The sequence below is a fragment of the Carcharhinus amblyrhynchos genome, chromosome 25, assembly GCF_965287045.1.
Source record: "Carcharhinus amblyrhynchos chromosome 25, sCarAmb.v2.hapA, whole genome shotgun sequence".
NCBI lineage: Eukaryota > Metazoa > Chordata > Chondrichthyes > Carcharhiniformes > Carcharhinidae > Carcharhinus > Carcharhinus amblyrhynchos.
In genome coordinates this window covers 32,454,217-32,475,022 of record NC_137348.1, presented here as the reverse complement: position 1 = coordinate 32,475,022, position 20,806 = coordinate 32,454,217, and the positions used below count along the sequence as shown (strand labels likewise).

The 20,806-nt window shown below is 42.1% G+C and overlaps 1 protein-coding gene across 4 annotated transcripts in view; it reads left to right on the top strand.

Moving 5' to 3' along the window:
- astn2 (astrotactin 2) overlaps positions 1-20,806 on the top strand; it is a 1,598,826-nt gene that overhangs the window by 349,525 nt on the left and 1,228,495 nt on the right. The window lies entirely within an intron of this gene.

Here is a 20,806-nt window from a genome sequence, read left to right as displayed (position 1 = left end):
AAATAATTACCAGTCTCAGTTCTTTAACGTGAAACAGATGTCTGTGAGGAGAGGTTTATACATCAAATCAGATATCCGTGGGGTGTTTCAACTCATCCTTGATCATTGTAGCTGTCTGGCATGCAGAACCCCAATTTTAGCTTTGAAGTTTGAACTCAGATTGTGAAAACTGAGCATGTTTCCTTCCACAGTGAAATACAGAATCAAATCACAAAGAATCAGTGAATTTTCCCACTCCACACTTGTCACAGGCATTGTAGTGGGTGAGGTGGGTGGACCATAGAAAGATCCATTGTCCTCAGGTGGGATTTTCTGGTTTCAGGGCAAGCGTGGTTTATGATCACTGTAGGCTGCTTTCACCTTAGAGGGAGAGAGCTGACTGGTGTCTATTTAACCCAAGGATCACCACACCACAGGCAAGGGGCAAGGTTGAGAAAGCAAACCTTCATGAATAACCTCAGCTGGTTTGGGAATTGAACCCAGGCTGTTGGTCTTGTTCTGCACCATGAACCAGCTGTCCAACCTGTTGAGCTAAACCTTTTAACCTCTGGGCTTTGGCACTGAGCCTACTGACCAGACTGATCCAACAGCTGAGCCCAACCTATGTTGAATTTGCTGATCTTGTGTGCTAATGTTCACCTGTGGGCTAGGGAAAGAGACAAGGTCAGGGTGACTTTGAGTCTTTCAAGTGATACCTAATGAAAGTGCCTATGTCTGATAAATATACCTTTGGGTACAACATTGTTCAAACTTACTGCTGCTCAAGCTCTCTCAAGAAGAATGGGGATTCAAGAAAGATTCTCACTGGAGCTGATTCAGGAAAATCCAAACCTCAGAATGAACCAGCATGTTATTTTTGAGAAAAGGAGAATATTTTTTATATTCATTTATTCATGAGATAAGGCCAATCCATAATACCTCTTGAAAAGATGTTGGTGAGAGACCTTCCTTCATCTAACTGAATGACTTTCCAGGCCATTTTAGAGTGTATTTAAGAATCAGCGTGTTTTGGTGGGTCTGGAGTCACGTGTAAGCCAGAGCAGCTATGGAGATCAGACTTCTTTCCCAAAAGAGCATTAGTAAACCAAACAAAGTGCTGGAAAATCTTAATCGGTCTGACAGCATCTGTGGAGGGAGAACAGAGCCAACATTTTGATTCAGGATAATCCTTCATCGGAGCTGGTTAGTAAACCAAATATGATTTGTGAATCTAATTAGTAAGCCAAATATGTTTTTATGACAATCTGGTTGTTTCATGGACATCATTGCCATATTTTTATTCCAGATTTTATTTAATTAATTGAATTTCAGTTAGGTGGCACAGTGGTTAGCACTGCTGCCTCACAGCACCAGGGACCTGGGTTAGATTCCCGGCTTGGGTCACTGTTTGTGCGGAGTATGCACAGTCTCCCCATGTCTGCGTGGGCTTCCTCCGGACGCTCTGGTTTCCTCCCACAGTCCGAAAAATGTCCTGATTAGCTGCATTGCCATGTTAGATTCTTCCTCCGTGTACCCAAATAGGTGCTGGAGTGTGGCGACTAGGGGATTTTCACAGTAACATCATTGCAGTGAGCCTATTTGTGATTCCAACAAAATGAAACGAAAATAAATCTAGGTTTTTGGATTGTTGTCCAGTTAGTTAACCACAATGCTGCCCCACCCCGTTCATAGATCTTGTTTCTGATGAAGAAAACTTGCTATTCGCAAATGATTTTGAACTATTGGAGGTTCCTGTCCGAACATTCAGCTCAGTGGAAAAATTGAGTTCAATTCATGCATTAACGGATCGCTGAGGTAATGAGTTAATGCACCTTCCTGCATTAAGAATCTCAGATTTCAAAGCGCGTAGGTCACCTTAGCAAGCTGCATTCATCTAAGAAGCTCTTCAACCACCAAGCAGATTGTAACTGCGGAAGGGATCAAAACTCAGTGCTGCAAAATAAATCTGAAATGTTATTGATTCTGACAATATCCAGCTGAGACAGTGGGATGGCAATATTCCGCTAGCAGGGGAGAACGATTCCATGTAGGGAACACCAGATGGAATTGTTTCAAATTGTTCTTTTCCTTCCTACCCCTCATTTTGTTTTACCTATCAACAAAAAAAAAGATTAAAAGAATATGTTGCGATGATAGCCTTCGTAAAATGGTTGTACTTATGGTGTCTTTAACAGATTTGACAATCTTTACACTCCTCATGTCTGAAAGTGGAAACTATTTTTGTAATAGTCTGAACTCACTCCAACATTGAAGTATGAACGCTGGAATAAAACATTTTACCTAGGTTATATCAAGTGTCCAGTACAGAAAGTGGACATCCGCCCCCTCTAAGCCAGCGTTTTTGTTCAATGTGGATCTTTTGCATGCCACTATATCTAATCCCATTGACACCATGGGTGTACCCACACTGCAAAGAATCCCTACAGTGTTACAGAGGCCATTCAGCCCATCGAACCTGCAGCAACAACAATCTCATCCAGGCCCTATCCCCCTAACCCATGCATTTACCCTGCTGACATCCATGACACTAAGGAACAATTTAGCACGGCCAAACAGCCGAATCCACACATCCTTGGACTGTGGGAGGAAACTGGAGCACCCAGAAGAAACTGATGCAGATACGGGGAGAATGTGCAAACTCCACACAGACAGCCACCCAAGGGGGGAATTGAACCTGGGTCCCTGACACTGTGAGGCGGTAGTGCTAATCACTGTGCCATATGGACTACAGTGGTTCAAGAAGACAGCGCACCACCACCTTTTCACATGCTGATTAGGTGCATTGGCCATGCTAAATTCTCCCTCAGTGTACTCGAACAGATGCTGGAATGTAGTGACTATGGGATTTTCACAGTAGTTTCATTGAAGTGTTGATGTGAGCCTGCTTGTGGCTAATAAATAAACCTGACCTACGTTTGTCTTAGCTAAACCTCGCTCTTTTGCATATCAATAGAAGCTTTTACAGTCCGGTTTTACGTATTTTACAAGTTTACATTCATATTCTATTCTCCCTTTCTTAATCAGTCCTTAATCTTGGTCCTCCTTTGCTATGTCCAAAAATCCTTCTAATCTTCAGGCTTTTACTGGTTCTGGCAACTTCCTAGGTCTTTATCTTTACTATAACGTATTCTGTAACTTCCTTTGATAGCCATAGTTGACTGACATTTCTTTTTGGGTATTTGTGTCTTAAAGAAATGTATTGTTGTGTAAACTATGTAATAATTCTTCAAAGACTATTCATTGCCTATCACAGCTTTTAATGCACTTTCCCAATCCACCTCAGCCAATTTGTCCCTCATAACTTCATCATTTCCTTGTTTAAATTTAACACCCGGATTCCAGATTGAACTATCTCACAAACATCATGTAAAATTTTATCACGTTTTGATCACTCATCCCTAACGTTTATTTTACAACAAGATTATTAATTAGCCCTTTCCTCATTAGATCATTAGCAGCACGGCGGCACAGCGGGTTAGCATTACTGCCTCACAGCACCAGTGACCCGGGTTCAATTCCAGCCTCGGCTCACTGTCTTGTATGGAGTTTGCACAGACTCCCTGTGTCTGCGTGGGTTTCCTCTGAGTGCTCCAGTTTCCTCCCGCAGTCCGAAAGACGTGCTGTTTAGGTTCACTTGCCGTGCTGAATTCTCTCTCAGTGTACCCGAACAGGCACCAGAGTGTGGTGACTAGGAAATTTTCACAGTGACTTCATTGCAGTGTTGATGTAAGCCTATTTGTGATACTAACAGGTAAACTTCAATGGTCTGGGGGCCAGTATGGACAGAATGCCAAAATCTAGTGATTGCTGTGTGTTGTTGATGTTAACTCCCTCCAAGGCCAGTTGCCAGAAGCCCAAACTGACCTCTGAACTGACCTCTGCGTTCTGACAGCACTCCATCCTGAACCTGCCACATTACTCCCTCTTACTCTGAGGACAATGCAGTGGGTGTTTTCCATTCTTCCAGTCTACCTCTTGTCAGGCCGTAGCACTGATGTAAAACAAAAAAACACTCTGAAGTTCATTACTTGCTGAAGAGGGAAATCAGAACACGTACATGAAATAAAAGAAAAGACTACAGAAAGCCAAAGGCTAGGTAGGGTTCATGAAACTGCTGGCTATACAGCCCAAGATCCGATATTGAGATCCACCTCTTCTACTGAATCATAGGATACAGAATCGAAACTATGAATTCCCCACGCTGTACACTGGCGTCTCACTACGCCTCCAGTTTGAGATGTCAAGGCTAATCTTCCAGGCCTGCATTTATGTACATCAGTTTAGCCTTGGGCAAGGCTGTGAATCAAGCTGGTGAACTGCACTTGCAGCCAGCGAGAGTGTTGCTGAAGGAATTCAAAACATGATGAGAAGGGGAAACTGTCCAGGAAAAAAAACCCTTAAAATTCGGAAATAAAAAAAAAGTAAGGAAGATATAAAATGGCAACAATATCAGACTGCATATGACCAAAAATACAACAAAATACACCAACGAAAAATGTTAAACTTCAGTGAAATGTGACAGTGTTTCGTTTAGTTTATTTATCACTGTCACAAGTTGGCTTACATTAACACTGCAATGAAGTTATTGTGAAAATCGCTTAGTCACCACACTCCAGTGCCTGTTTAGGTGCACTGAGGGAGAATTTAGCATGACCAATGCAGCTAACCACCACATCAAAAGGTAGCGTTGAGCTGTCTTCTTGACACATGGACCACTGCGGTCCATGTGGCACAGTGCTTTGCTCTGCTGCCTCACAGCGTCAGGTACCCAGGTTCAACTCCGGCCTCAGGTGACTGTGTAAAGTTTGCACGTTCTCTCCGTGTTTGCATGGGTTTCCTCTGGGTGATCTGGTTTCCGACCACAACCCAAGGATGTGTGGGTCAGGCTGGTTGGTGGCGGTATCCATACTCTGCGCCTGTTCAGACACACTGAGGGAGAATTTAGCAAGGCCAATGCACCCCCTAACCTGTACGTCTTTCGGACTGTAGGAGGAAACTGGAGCACCAGAGGAAAGCCACCCAGAAACAGGAGAATGTGCAATCTCTGCACAGACAGTGACCCAAGCCGGGAATCAAATCTGGATCCCTGGCGCTGTAAGGCAGCAGTGCTAACCACTGTGCCACCGTGCCGTCCAATGGGAGAGATACAAATATTGCACTCATAACTGCAAGCTTAAGCCTGAAAGGAATTTGGATAATGTATGCAGTCTTCAAATTGATACTATATCCTAGCCAAAGATAAAACATTTCTAACTTAGACAATGAATTAATCACAATTTGGCTCTCTTGCAGTTGGCACCACAGAGCAATGTTTGCGCAGTGACCAGATTTTTATACATAACCATCATATCTGCTAGCCTGTGGTTCGTGTTCTGGTTACCATGGGGCGCTATTATATAAAGCAGCTTTCTATCGACAAAGGAACACTAATCGTCCTCAACTTCAGCGTAATTTTCAGCACTTTGCTTTCTACAAAGCAGGAGAATGCAGCAGGTGCACAGATTTGCATCTGCCTGCAAAAAGACGTCGTAATAATTGTACAGATTTTCTTACTCTGAAAATGGGGATAATTCGCCTGATGGTTGTGTTGACTTTGTGTTGAAGACCACCGTTGAGAGGATCTAATGCAGCTCGAACGTAATTGATGTTATTCCATTATCGTAGTTATCTACACTTTAAATTGCCTTTGTGTCTGTTTTGCTCATGTTCACTCTCAGGACTCCTGAGAGAAATCAGAACTCAGATAAATTCATCCTCTTCTGAACTAATTCTAACCAAGCTTTGATTTTGTATGGACTATGCAACCTCCCATACTCATTATCTAAAGATTCAAATATATCCACTTACTTCAGGTTCACACCCAATGTATAGATTTCCAGGGTTTTGGATCACTCATTCTGTTCATTACTCTGCCATCACTCTGGACAAATGCTTTGTTTCTTTATTACAACCATTTCCACTCCATTCACCTTTTGCTGTGTAACATCTTTAATCTCTCCAACCTTCCCAGACCTTCCTTTTTCTTCCTGCTGCTCCTCCTTTTCAACATCCATTTTAAATCATCACATTTCTACCTTCATTCAAATCTAAAGAAAGGTAATAGCCCCTCTCAACAGATGCCATTACTGAGTAATTCCAGTGCGTTCTGTTTATATTTTGGATCACTTTAGGCTTTGTCATGTCTTGTAGAATTTTGTCAGCAAACTCCTTTACGTCAAAGGTAGGGGAGCCTAAAACTAGAGGGCACAGGTTTAAGGTGAGAGAGGAGAGATACAAAAGGACCCAGAGGGGCAATTTTTTCACACAGAGGGTGGTGAGTATGTGGAACAAGCTGCCAGAGGTAGTAGGAGAGGCGGGTACAATTTTGTCTTTTAAAAAGCGTTTTGACAATTACATGGGTTACATGGGTATAGAAGGATATGGGCCAAATGCGGGCAATTGGGAATGGCTTAGGGGTTTAAAAAAAGACAGCATGGCCAAGTTGGGCCGAAGGGCCTATTTCCATGTAGTAAACCTCGAAGACTCTATGGGTCTATAATCTTTTAGTGGAGGCACTGGCATAGTAGTGGGCGGGGGATAACATGCCCCTCCCCCTACCGCTAAATGTCCAGATCACCTCCCCCCCACCACACTCCCAGACACTACGCACCCCTCACTGTCAGATTCCTCACCCCCACCTGGTCACATGGGAGACACTCCAGTGTTGAATCACTAAAGGCCCAATCCCCGTGAGGCCCCTGTTCGGGCAACAACCTCAGTGTCTCGGTGACAACCTGGTGGCGTAGTATCGCTGCCGGGCTGTCAATGACAGGGTACCGGGGCCAGGTTGTTAGTGCCAGGATGGCAGGGGGCATTGATAGGGTAGCTGGGAGATTGGCGCCTGCCTCCTCTATGGCTGAAAGCTACCCCCCAGTGCATGCATGCTATCCAAACATGAGAGGCTGAAGAAGACCCCTGTGAATAACAGTCAGTCAAGGTTTTCAGAACAAAGAACAAACCTGTTTCAAAAAAACTGTGGTTGGAATGAGCAGCTGCTGACATGAGTATGAATTTAATCAAAGAGAAATACCATACAAAAAAAAACTGTGGTTAGCAAAGTGGAAATGCTTCAGATTTCATCAACCCATGAAGGGAAAATGAAACAAAGTGACTTACAGCTATTAAATGGCCTGGATTTATAAATCAGGAGGCTAGTTAAAGATATGGAGTGTGAGGTTGAATGTAAACAAAGCATTTTGAAGTATTTGAACTTCTCAGCACGGCCAAAGACTTGAAAAGAAACTGCAGTTAAATAAATGTTCAGTCCGGCCCCAGATATATTGAAAAGAGAAAGTACTTGAGGCTTACTGGGGCATGAACTGATTGTATCAACAATGAACTGTTTGATCTGCTCTGGAGCTGTCAATCAAAGCAGTTCAAAGCGGTCAGACAGCATCAGCCGCTCATTCAGGCCACAAAGGGGAATCCCCCAAGTGATACTGATATCTGTCAATCAGTGGGATCACTTGGGACTTCTGAAAGAAAGCGAGGGAATTCCCTGAGTGAAACTGACATCTCCTGTCAATCAGAGGACTCCAAATGGATTTGGTCTCACCTGAGCTTCTGAAATCAACCACAAGCAATCTGTGCTGCAGAATCGATTACTCCTGTGATTGCGAAGGCTTCCAGGTATTCATTGTAACTAGGCCACTTCAAATGTTTTGCAGAATGCAGACAATAACAAAGATTTTTAATAGAAAATTGCTTGAAATCACTATGCTAAAAGTGATCTCAACCTTTACCAGGGCAAGAAAGGGAAGTCCAGCCATGAGACCCCTCCATCTCAGGGGAGAGACAAGAGGTCAACCTCTCCCCCCCTTCCCGCAGCCTGAATCCATCAAACCCCCAGGAGGAGGACATTCCATCTTCAGCCTGGCAGCAGCTAGAACATAACATTACAGTGCAGTACAGGCCCTTCAGCCCTAGATGTTGTGCCAACCAGTGGAACCAATCTAATGACCCTCTAACCTAAACTATCTCCAATGTTATCCATATGCCTATCCAATGACCATTTGAATACACTTAAAGTTGGCAAGTCCACAACTGCTGCAGGCAGGGCATTCCACACCCTTACTACCCTCTGAGTAAAGAACCTACCTCTGACATCCGTCTTATAAGCTGAGAGGCACATGGGCACAGTACTTCCCGACTCCCACCCACCCACCCACGGAGTCAAAGGCTCCTGGTCCATCCTCGTTAGAACTTGTGATGTTTGGTGCCTGCTGGACCTTCTGGTGGGAGGGAAGGGGGAGGGGTGTGTGGGGGTGGGAACATCTGACCTCAAAGCAAGAAATGAGTTTTACGTGCCCATTCATGAATACTCATTAGGTCTGCGCCCACTCTGAGTGAGAACCTGATTGGGGCAGATGCAGCAGACCGGGAGACTCACAATGGGTTTGATGCCCAGCGAGAACCCCAGTGTGGCTCTCATCCAATTCAATGGGCTATCGGGAATCCCGCCCGCAGCTAGGGGAATCGCCCTCCGTATGTCCTGATGTCACTCAATGTTGGATTTACCTCTGTAACGTTCCTGTGGGGTCCTTTTGTACATTTAATTGTAAAATGATTACTCACATTAATGTTGTATGAGACTAGACAAATATAAGTTGCTGTTTTTCCATTCCCTCTTTTACCAAAATACGATTTTCATATGATTACGTGTTTCATTTTGCGGCATTGAATAATTGATAAAATGGGCTGTACAGCAAAGACTTGCAAATTTCTCTTTTACACTTTGCATAATTTATCTTTTCAGCTTTTGCATTTGGACAAAGTACTTTTATTATATGGAAGCTTATGATAAATGCCAGATTCATAATTTAGTAAAGCAGCAAGCTGAATGCAAAATGTTTCTGAGAGATGTGAAGAAAGAACTGAGGGGTGAAGGGAACGGGTAAAAATAGAAATGAGAGGTTAATCGAAAAAGGAACGCAAAAAACTTTTCTAAACATGCAGCAAGTTATAAGTTAGTTATGGCAAGCCAAGGCTTTTCAATCAGGGGCCAGAATAGGCAAGGGGTATGGCTACATGAATATTTTGGAATTGTCTTCATTATAGAAATGGATACCGCAAAAACAAAATAGAGAAATTGGTTCGGGTAAAAATGTATGTTATGATCCGATTAGAGATCGGTAATCTTTTGTTCTGAGTATCAAAATCTGGTTAAAACACTATCTCCCTCATGAAGGATTTTGCTTCTTCACTTACGAACTTCCAGGTTGGAATTTTACCCCACCCACCACAGGAATTGGTGTGGATGTGGGACGGTATATTGAAAGACCCATTGACCTCGGGTAGGATTTTATGGTTTTGCGATGAATGAGGCCATAAAATCCTACCCCAGCCTCTGAATTCCTCAATGTCAGTCCAACTCGGACTGCCTCAATTACCAATCATCTCCCGATGTTTCAATCTCTTCTCCCGAGACTGGATTCCATGCGATTAACGAAGCTGCACTCTATTTACAGGCACGATTCTGACAATTTTGGAGACTACCATCTTCACAAAACTGGCAATGCCTCTGGGTTTCTCCAAACTCCAGTCTCCCAGTTACAACGAGCTACAAATGGTTCAAAGGGCTTACTCTGAGCCCTATGTGCCTCCAGCACAGAACCACCGACCTTCTGTCACCTTCTCAGCTTCCCAAGACTTCTCCTGAGCCCCAACAGCACCCATCGGCTCACAGGGTTCATTGTAAGCTGTATACCAAATAACATCCAAACTCTAACTTTCTATAACTATAAATGGCTGCCAGGGCTTTTCTGAGCCCTGCCTTCCTAGAATCTGCTCATAGAAGCACCTCTTTAACAATTTTTTTTAAATGCCTCACGTCCTTACTTGCATCTTCATTGTTTTTGATGTCATTTTATTTACTGGAACTGATGGAATGAGCCACTTTAATTTCAATTTGACAGGCATGTATATTATGAGTTTTGCTGTAAAATGCTAGTGTTGCTCTGATGGTTCTTTAATGAGGTTTATGTGGAAGGCAGTATGGAAAAGAACTAAACCCTGGCTGTGTGGGACATTAAGATTTCTTATTTACCCAGTTGGGTCCAGTATAAACTATGCACAGGAATAAAAAGCAGTGAGACATTTTTTTTTTCAGTTTCAACAGATGACTAACTGCCTGCTGTAGCACATCATTATTTTGTGGCTGTCTCCTTCATCAGGCAGTGGCTTTTGAAGATTTTTTTTCTGATTGCAGAGTACACCACATGCTTCAAAGAAACGCACCATTACAAAGACTGCAGTTCCATTTATCCAGAATCTGTTGTCGCACGTCTTTTGTTCACATTTCCGAGTTTTCCAAACATTTCTCCATCAATGTTGGGCACATTAGCTCACATTTCACATGAAGCTGACACTGTCGCTATGCTGGAACTCACTAAATCCTATCATGTGGGTATAAATATGACCATACTAGTGTCGCCCATCTGTTGAAAACTAATACTGAAAAGTTCAGCGACTTCTTATTCTGCCACTAACTCTTTGATACTCCTGCATTTCCAGAAGTGTATCCAAATTCTTTACCCTCAATTATACATTCACCTTTTTTGGTTGCCTCACCCACCAGAGAACCATAGAACCTCTACCATGCAGAAGGATGCCATTCAGTCCATCAAGCCTGCACCAACAACAATCCCACCCAGGCCTTATCCTCATATCCCCATGTATTTATCCTGAAAATTTCCCTGACTCTAAGGAGCAATTTAGCATGGCCAATCAACCTAACCTGCATATCTTTGGAGTGTAGGAAGAAATCGGAGCACCCGGAGGAAACCCACACAGACAAGTGGAGAACATGCAAACTTGACACCGATAGAGACTGGAATTTGAACCCGGGTCCCTGGTGCTGTGAGACAGCAGTGCCGATCGCTCTGTCACCGTGCCACCTCAAAGATTTACTTCTGCTCAGTCCCCTTTTCTTTGGTTCTGTACAGGAAAGTAAAAAAGTAATGGGATTGCTTTTCAACTCCTCGAGCAAAGAGGTGAACAGATATAATGGGATGATTGATGTGAATCCATGTTCTGCTGTTCAATGTGTTTCCAGCTCAGGGAATGCTTTGAGAGCCCTCTCTGTAGCAACGCTATAGAAGTGTATTTTTTTTAAACTTGCTCTTTTTCACCCTTTTTTCGGTACAATTTTTAAGCTTTCCTCCTCTTGCCCTAAGCAAATGAGTAGGCAATCTGTAGTCAGGTCTGTTTCAGTACGACACTTGAGTGGCAGTTGACAGTTAGATGACAGCTGATTGCAGACGACTTATCAGATGTGGTTCACCTGTCAGGTTTGTTGGATCTCCCATTGTCTTATAGAACTGGGAGATCCAACAGCAAAGACCAAGGCTTCACTGCTGATTGATTCTTGTCACGAACCTGTATTTCACTGACCCCTGAAGCCGCAAGTTTGCATGGATAACCCACAGTGCCAATAGGGTATGCGATTTAATACCGGTCGTGAAATAAAATTGCAGCTTGAAGGCAGCTGCATTTTTACACGTGTTTTCATACATCTCTCAATCCTGTGTAATGATACACTTGCAAAAGTCTAAACATCTCATCAGAACAATCCCATCTCATTCTTAACATAAGTGACCTTCTTGGAGTTCTGGCAGATTTTGGACCAATGTAATAGATGGACTTATTATGGAGAAGTCAGCTCAGAGTTATATTAATCACAAACTGCCCTACTCAGCTATTCAATACATTGAACAATGCAAGTTGTGAAGCCAGGCTTGTGATTGATGCGTAAAGTGATCTGCACCCACGTTGTCCGAGGTTCGAATCCAGATTGCCAACTTACACCAAAATAAACAATAATCAAAACATTCATCATTGCTAACACTTTGTCATTCGCTTCATATTAGGAGTCCATTCCCAGCAAAACATGCAGAATTTTCTAGCCCTAGCTGAATGTGCTGGCTTTTCAGACTATTACCTGTAAATGAAAAATAAAAATATTGCTAGGGATCAGACAGTAATTTCTGTGTACATTTTTAACAGTAATTGTCAGGTATGACTTACACTTTATGTTCAAAAACAGTTGTGTTAAAAATAATCAATTCCTTCCCACTGATTTTTAATAGTCCGAGATATTGAATGTTCATAGGTTTTGAAGTTTAGGCAGGTCATTGAGGTTTACAGTGTGGAAACAGACCCTTTGGCCCAACTTGTCCATGCCGCCCAGTTTTTACCACTAAGCTAGTCCCAATTGCCAGCATTTGGCCCATATCCCTCCATACCCATCTTATCCAAATAACTGTCTAAATGCCTTTTACAAGACAAAATTGTACCCACCTCTACAACCGCCTCTGACAGACCATTCCGGACATACACCACCGTCTGTGTGAAAAAATTGCCCCTCTGGACCCTTTCCTGTCTCTCCCCTCTCACCTTAAACCTGTGCCCTCTAGTTTAAGCCTCCCCTACCTATAATAAAAGCTGTTGACGGTCTACCTCATCTATGCTCCTCATTATTCTGTAGATCACTTCTCAGCCTCCTACGCTCCAGGGGAAAAAGTTCCAACCTGTCCAGTGTCTCCTTTTAACTTAAAACATCAAGTCCCGGTAGCATGCCAGTGGATCTTTTCTGCGTATTTTTTCCAGTTTAATAATATCCTTTCTATCATAGGATGATCAGAAATGTACACAGTATTCTAAGTGTGGCCTTATCAATGTTTTGCACAGTCATTAAGTAAAATTGCAGCTTGAAGGCGGCTGCATTTTTACGTGTTTCCATATATCTCTCAATTCCGTGTAACAATAGACTTTCAAAATTCTAAACATCTCGTGCAGAACAATCCCATCTCATTCTTAGTATTAGTGACCTTCCTGGACTTCTGGCAGATTTTAGACTAATCTTATAGACATCCCAATTCCTGTATTCAATGTCTTGACCAATGAAACCAAGCATGCCGAATACCACCTTCACCACCCTATCCATCTGTGGTTCCACTTTTAAGGAACTATGAACCTGTACCCCTAGATCTCTTTGTTATATAACTCTCCCCAACACTCTACCATTAGAGGCATTGGGGCATGACCTAAAAATAAGGGGGAGCAGATTTAGGATTGAGATGAGGAGGAACTTCTTTACCCAAAGGCTTGTGAATCTGTGGAATTCCCTTCCCAGTGAAGCAGTTGAGTCCATCTCATTGAATGTTTTCAGGCTAGATACAATCTACCAAATACATTACCTCACTGTCTGCTATGCCACCAATCTTGGTGTCATCTGCAAACCTACTAATCAGTTCTCCTAAATTCTCTTCCAAATCAGTAATATAAATAACAAGTAACAATGGACCCAGCATCAATACCTGAGGCACACCATTGGTTTGAAAAATGACCCTCGACAGCCAGCTTCTGTCTCCTGTTCTCAAGCCAATTTTGTATTGAATTAGCTACCTCACCCTGAATCCCTTGACGTTTAATCTTACGCACAATCTACCATGCGGTACCTTGTCAAAGGTCTTACTACCTGACCTATTAGGTATCTGCAGTTCATACATAGAAACATAGAAAATAGAAGCAGGAGTTTTGGTCAGCTGTGACTTAATTGAACGATGGAACAGGCTCAAGGGACCTATTCCTGTTCTGGTGTTCAATTGAAGATGGGTACAAGGATTTCCTTTGTTGACCAATTGTTTGATCTTCCCTTCTCTGAGGGATATTTTTCAGAAATGATTGGAGTATAAATAATGCTTCTTCATGACATCTTGTTTGATGATTTCAGAGGGTTCTGTGCTTGCTTTGAATTGAATTATATAAACATAGAAGAGCTGTTCTATATATGCGAGGGCAAGAGATTAGCAGCTAATAATTGTTTTCTTTATGTGAAATGCATATTGGATGTGGCGCAGTTTCAATTGCTGAACAACCAGCAGAAGCTACAGAAGTATGGGAAGAACTTGACAAGTTGCCTTTCTTCTCAGATCCTGAGAAGTGGGTACATGTTCGATCTAAAATGGGAGGCTGGTAAATCGCCAGCATGTTTTGCCCTTGAACTAGGAAGCTTACTAGGCCATTTCAGATGGCAGTTAAGAGTTAACCACATTTCTGTGGCTCTGGAGTCACATGTAGGCCAGACCAAGTAAGAAAGCAAATTGACAGTAAATGCCAGCGACCTCACCTTTACTGCCTGAAAGCTATTAGAATTTTAACATTAGTTGGATGGGAATGCATCTCAAACAATGGCGTAAACTGGACAATATTGGATCAACTACCTGTTCTATGCTGATAATGAAATCCATTGAGTACAATGGAACTGAATATCAGGCGTTACATAGAGGTTCATCCGACATTGCTCATTTTGCATCTGAGGATTTTCTACCCCAAAGTGTCCTTTTTGCATTCCAGTGCACAATGAAAATTTCCAAAAACATTCTAAGAGAAATTATGTTATGGCTGGAGGAGTAGGCTGGCTGCCCTCCTATTCAGCCCCCTCAGTTGGTCAAAACTAAGACTTTAACATTTATTTTCCTCATAAATACCTTTCTTCAGAAGGAGATAATCAAAGTAAGTTTACTTGAGCCAACAAAAGACTAAATTTATTAGTTAATAAACCCAAGAAAGCATAATAAAGACATAATAACACGTACATATATAACCAGAAATAGGAAAGTTAGAGTCCAATGAAAAGTTAAAGAATATATGATTAAGCCATTTGCTTACCTTCGAGGCATAAATTGTTGAACATTGTGGCTGTTTGAAGTTAGTTGGTTTCTTGTAGAATCTTGGAGTTGACTTGGCTCAGATCTGTGCTTTATCGAAGACAATTTTTTAGCATCAGAGGAGGGAGAGAAAGTGAAATAATTTACTGCTGTCCTCCAGCAGTGTTTTTAGATAATTGTGATTTCTTTTCCCCCTCCTGACACTTGGCCGAAACAGTTTTTAAAATTGCTGTCTGTATACTCTCAGAAAGAAATTTGATTTGCATGTCTTGCAGTTATAGTTGTTGACCAAGTCGTCCCATTTTTGATCTTTTCATCTCTGGGCCTTTTGACACATTTCAAGAGATAAATTAATGGCTAATGGGCTTATTTCATCCTTCATGAGGCATTTTAAATATCTGATGAGAATCTGACTGGTTAGCAGTTTCCTTCATCTTGATATAACTAGAACTTATCAGAGTTGGGTTCTTTGGAATGTTAATGCCTTTCTTTCAAGGGAGACCCTTTTGAAGTGGACTTTGACACCCCTCAGGTATGAAATTCAATGGAACAACTCTGCAAATCAATTCACATAGAAACTATCCAGCAAGCTATTCAACTTATGGGGTCAGATATCAGGTGACTTGTGGAAGCCATTTTTGATCAGAATCTTTTCTAGTTTTTTTAAACAGTTCAATATCTCAATGGTTAGCTTGTGAAGTTGTCAGTAAATCTCACTCAGTTGCTTTCCCATTGCAGTGAAAACTATTAAAATAATAAAGTTGTGATACCTCAATGGGTTATTTGGTTGGTATGGTGATAGCTGAGTCATACCAGTATGGGGGAATTCCCAGTTTCTAATGTTCCTTTTTGAGATTGGAGCTGGTATAGTTGGCCTTTGTGTGATAGAAAGAAGCATTAACTGAGGACTGGCTCTGGATCCTTATCTGGATCTTACTGAAAAATGTCCTCCTGTGAAGGGGTAGGCGTTGGCCTAGTGGTATTATCGCTGGACAATTAATCCAAAGATTCAACTATTGTCCTGGGGATCCAGGATCGAATCCTGCCACGGCAGGTGGTGGAATTTGAATTCAATAAAATATATCTGGAATTAAGGATCTCCTGATGGCCATGAAACCATTACTGATCATTGGATAAACATCTGGTTCACCAATGTCCTTTAGGGAAGGAAATCTTCTGTCCTTACCTGATCTGGCCTACATGTGACTCCAGAGCCACAGCAATGTGTAGTCGATTCTCAACTGTCCTCTGAACAAGGGTGACTAGGGATAGGTAATAAATGCTGGCCAGCCAGAGACACCCATGTCCCGTGAATGAATAAAAAAAAAGAATGTTGAGTGAGGACCAAGTCAAGGTTGCCCAACTGTTACTGAGGAGTTTGTGGACAATTCACAATGATACTTCACACTAAGAGAATGAACTCTCAAGAAGTGTGCTGGAAGATGTCCGATGGTGATGAAGTGTTCCCCAGCATAACCTTCAGGAGAGATAAAGGGAAGGACAAAGGAAGGAACATTCTGGAGTAATAATTTTTTATTTCTATCCTGAAGAAGGATTTTTCCAAGAAAAATGTGAAGAGTGCTTCACTGCTTTTGTACATTTTCTTGGTATGTTCCATTGTGTGCTCAGCAATGGAAACCCACAACAAAGGTTTGAGATTTAAGGTGGAAATGAACTCCGACCACTGTTGTACAAACCTCAGTTCTTCTGTCTTCCTTTCACTACCAGAAGGATGTGGAGGCTTTGGAGTGGGTACAGAAAAGATTTACCAGGATGTTGCCTGGTATGGAGGACATTAGTTATGAGGAGAGGATGGAAAAACTTGGTTTGTTCTCACTGGAGCAATGGAAGTTGAGAGGAGACCTGATAGAAGTCTACAAGATTATGAGAGGCATGGGCAGAGTGGTTAGTTAGAAGTTTTTTTCCAGGGTGGAAGAGTCAATTACTAGGGGGCATAGGTTTAAGGGCAAGGGGCAATGTTTAAAAGAGATGTACGAGGCAGATTTTTTACACAGAAAGTAGTGGGTGCCTGGAACTCGTTGCTGGGGGAGGTAGTGGAAGTGGATACAGTAGTGACTTTTAAGGGGTGTCTTGACAAGCATATGAATAGGGTGGGAATAGAGGGATATGGTCCACGGAAGAGTAAGGGGTTTTAGTTAAGTTGGGCAGCATGGTTGGTGCAGGCTTAGAGGGCAGAAGGGCCTGTTCCTGCGCTGTAATTTTCTTTGTTCTTTGTTGTTTCAGTTGAAGGAAAAGATAAAGAAAGATATTTATTGAACAGGAGAGGCTGGATAGACTGGGCCTTCTTCCTGGAGCGTACAAGACATTAGGGGTGACGTTATAGAGATCTATAATATAATGAGGGGCATAGATCAGTTAGATAGTCAACATCTTTCCTAAAAGTTAGGGTAGTCTAAAATAGAGGGTTTTAGGTTTAAGGTGAGAGGGGAGAGATACAAAAGGGTCCAGAGGGGCAATTATTTCACTCAGAGGGTGGTGATTGTCAGGAACAAGCTGCCAGAGGTAGTAGTAGAAGTGGGTACAATTTTTGTTTTTTAAAAAGCATTTATACAGATACTTGTGTCGGATGGATATAGAGAGATATGGGCCAAATTCGGACAATTGGAACTAGCTTTGTGTTTAAAAAAAAGATGGCATGGACAAGTTGGGCTGAAGGGCCTGTTTCCATGCTGTAAACCTCTATGATTCTATTGTTGTTATACATCGGGTCAGACATTTGCAGATTGGTTTCTTTATTAAAATTAGAAGTAAAAATGATGACATGAAACCTTACTTCAATTGGCTTACTGCATCTAAGCTTGAAAACAAATAAGCAACAATGGTTCCTGCTTTGAATAATTATGCAGCAACTGCTTCTGGACTGCATGATTGTTGATGTCAGATGATAAGGATCAGTTTCTGCTGTGGTGTTTTTTCCCATGGTTGCCCAGCATGTCATTGTCGGAGCTTATATAGGAATAATAGCCACCTAGAGATGACAACTGATGCTCAAACAATCACAGTTCATCAACAAATTAACACCACAAAGAGATAAGTATAGGAAATATTGCAGAGGGAGAAAAAAAATCTTGCAAAAACTAAGATATTCAGGAAATTTAATGTCATGACCTGCTATTTGTTAAATGCAATAGCCTGTCATACTATTGGATTTCAAACTGATATTTTGGCAAAACATTTCCCTACTTTGCAGAAAATGAATCTAAATATGTTAAAATTATTCAGCCTCTGCTTCAAGCACTGAAGGAAGCAGACATTGATAATGGACTGTTAATGCTCCTTCCGACCTTCTTCATATTAGTGTCAGTGATTTGAAGAGAGTGAAGAAATGGATGGAATAGGATAAGGAAGAATGGGAATTACAATTACCGCTGCAACATTACATTCATTTAGTTTTCTGAACTATTGATCTCAGCAAGATGCTACTTCATGTTACTGCTCGATTAAAGTAGGTCAGGAGAAAGAAGGTGCATGAATTCACACTCCACTCTGGGGAAGTTGGTGCATTGCCAAAAGACCAAGAAAAGTGCCTGGTGTGATCTTTTAATCCTTCCAGGTCCAGGGAAGCAATTACGTACCTTGCCAGTAAATAAAAATAATTTCAGTACTGTCTAAGATAAAGCCTATACGATAAAGAGGATACTGGCTGGGATGTCTCACTGAATACTGCAGTGCATGGAAGTGTGTGCCTCTTTGTTGCTTTTCTTTAGACTAACATCAATACCCTGTATGCAACCCTTTCATGAGCAAAAAGCTATTCATAGCTTTTGGTAAAAGACTTTGAGGACTATACAAATGACATTTGTGTTGCTATAATTGTTTGCTGTTCAATTAATGACTGAGACTTATTCTACAAATACACATATAACAGTTACACGTAGAAAGAAAATTGGCAACGTTCTTTTGAAAACAGTGAAAAGATCCATCAGTGGAGATAGTGTGGAACTGTTCAGCACTGGTCCTTTTATTCTTCGGGAGGGTGGATGAAAGAATGGAAGGGACAAAATGGACAAATTATACGTGCACAATTATTCCAATCTTTCACCAAGACCACACTTCATTTCCATCTTGCACTTAGACGATTATTTATAAATACGCGAACGTGCGTTGAAAGAGTGGGCAGCACAGTGTCGCAGTGGTTAGCACCGCTGCCTCACAGCACCAAGGACCCAAATTCAATTCCGACCTTGGGTGACTGTCTGTGTGGAGTTTGCACATTCTCTCGTGTCGGCGTGGTTTACCTCTGGGTGCTCTGGTTTCCTGCCACAGTCCGAAAGATGTGCTGTTTTGTTGCATTGGCCATGCTAAATTCTCTCCCCGTGTGCTTGAACAGGTTCCAGAGTGTGGTGGTTAGTGGATCTTCGCAGTAACTTTACTGTAACGTTAATGTCAATCCAATTGTGACACTAGTAAATAAACTTTAAAGCATTAAGTCCTTCCTGAGAGGATGACCTGAACAAGTGAAGGAGGAATCTTAAGGATGGGTGTTTTGAAATGTACAATTAAAAGAAAATCCTGGGTAGAAATGTATGTCATTACATCCATTGTTTGTTCCAACAGACAATATGCAACTTGTGACGGACTCTTCCGAATAGAACCATAGAATCCGTACAGTGCAGAAGGAGGTCATTCAGTTCATCGAGTCTACACCAACCACAATCCTACCCAGGCCCTATTCCCATAACCCCACATATTTACCCTAGCCGGTCCCCTGACATTCGGGTCAATTTAGCATAGCCAATCAGCCTAATCCGCACATCTTTGGAGTGTGGGAGAAACTGGAGCAACCGGAGGAAATCCAGGCAGACATGGGGAGAACCCCATACAGACAGTAACCCGAGGTTAGAACTGAACCCAGGTCCCTGGCGTTGTGAGGCAGCAGTGTTAACCATTATGCCACCGTGCCACCCGTAAATGTAACTACTGACCTGAGAGACTAAGTAAAGCCTCTCAGTCAATTAAATTTGACAGTAAAAGTCTGCAAAGTATTGAGAGGAAAGATTATCAAAGGAATGTTATAATTTTCATGACTCTTTGACTGGCCGAATTCAACAAGTTTATATTTCCAGTGTGTCAGCTGCACTGAATCTAAATGTAGCTTCTTGGGAAGCATTTGATCATCTGTGCCTGCAAATAAACTCTCTGTGCTTATCCATTGTTTTAGTGAAATGATTATAACATGAACCATAAAAGCTAGTATTAAGTATCATGATCACAGTGTTCTTTTAAAAGGTTTCTCTTCATGGGAAGTCTGCTCTCCATGATAAAGAAAAGGCTTTTTATTTTGTACTGGTCAAGTTACCAGAAGAAAGATGTATTAATTTTTAGTTTGGTGAAAGGATGGGAAGAAGTGACCACCTCATATATATGCAGTCAATATGTCAAGGATTGACAAATATGTGACACTACCTTTTCCCACACCTGCCTCTCTTATACTAATGGAGAGAAAATGGCATTGGTCAGAATGGCATAGGATCATAGCATCCTTACAGTGGAGAAGGAGGCCATTCGGCCCACAAAGTCTGCATTGACAACAATCCCATCCAAGCCCTATTCCTGTAACGCCCCCTATTTATCTTGCTAATCCCCCGACACTAAAGGACAATTTAGCATGGCCAATCAACCTGACCCACACATCTTTGGAGTGTGGGAGAAAGACAGAGCGCCCAGAGGAAACCCATGCAGACACAGGGAGAACATGATTTCTCCACGCAGTAACAGGTGTCACAGCACCAGGTTAAAGTCCAAAAGGTTTATGTGATATCACAAGCTATCAGAGAGTGGCTTCTTCACCAGGAATTCAACCCGGGTTGCTGGTACTAACCACTGTGCCACCGTTTTGTGTGATAATATAAGTGAGGTGCTAGTGAGTAGGCAGCCCACTTTGCTTCTTTCCCATTTCTGGTCTATTTTTGTGTCTGGAAGGCTGCCTACTTGCTATCGTTCATTTTACACTATTGCACCAAGTCAAGATCTACGCCAGTGTACCAACTAAGTGGTCCTCAGGGGGTTGTGGGGGGAGTATAAATGGAAGTGGGAAGGAAAGTGTTATGTGTCAAACCAAGAAAGAGTCATATTTC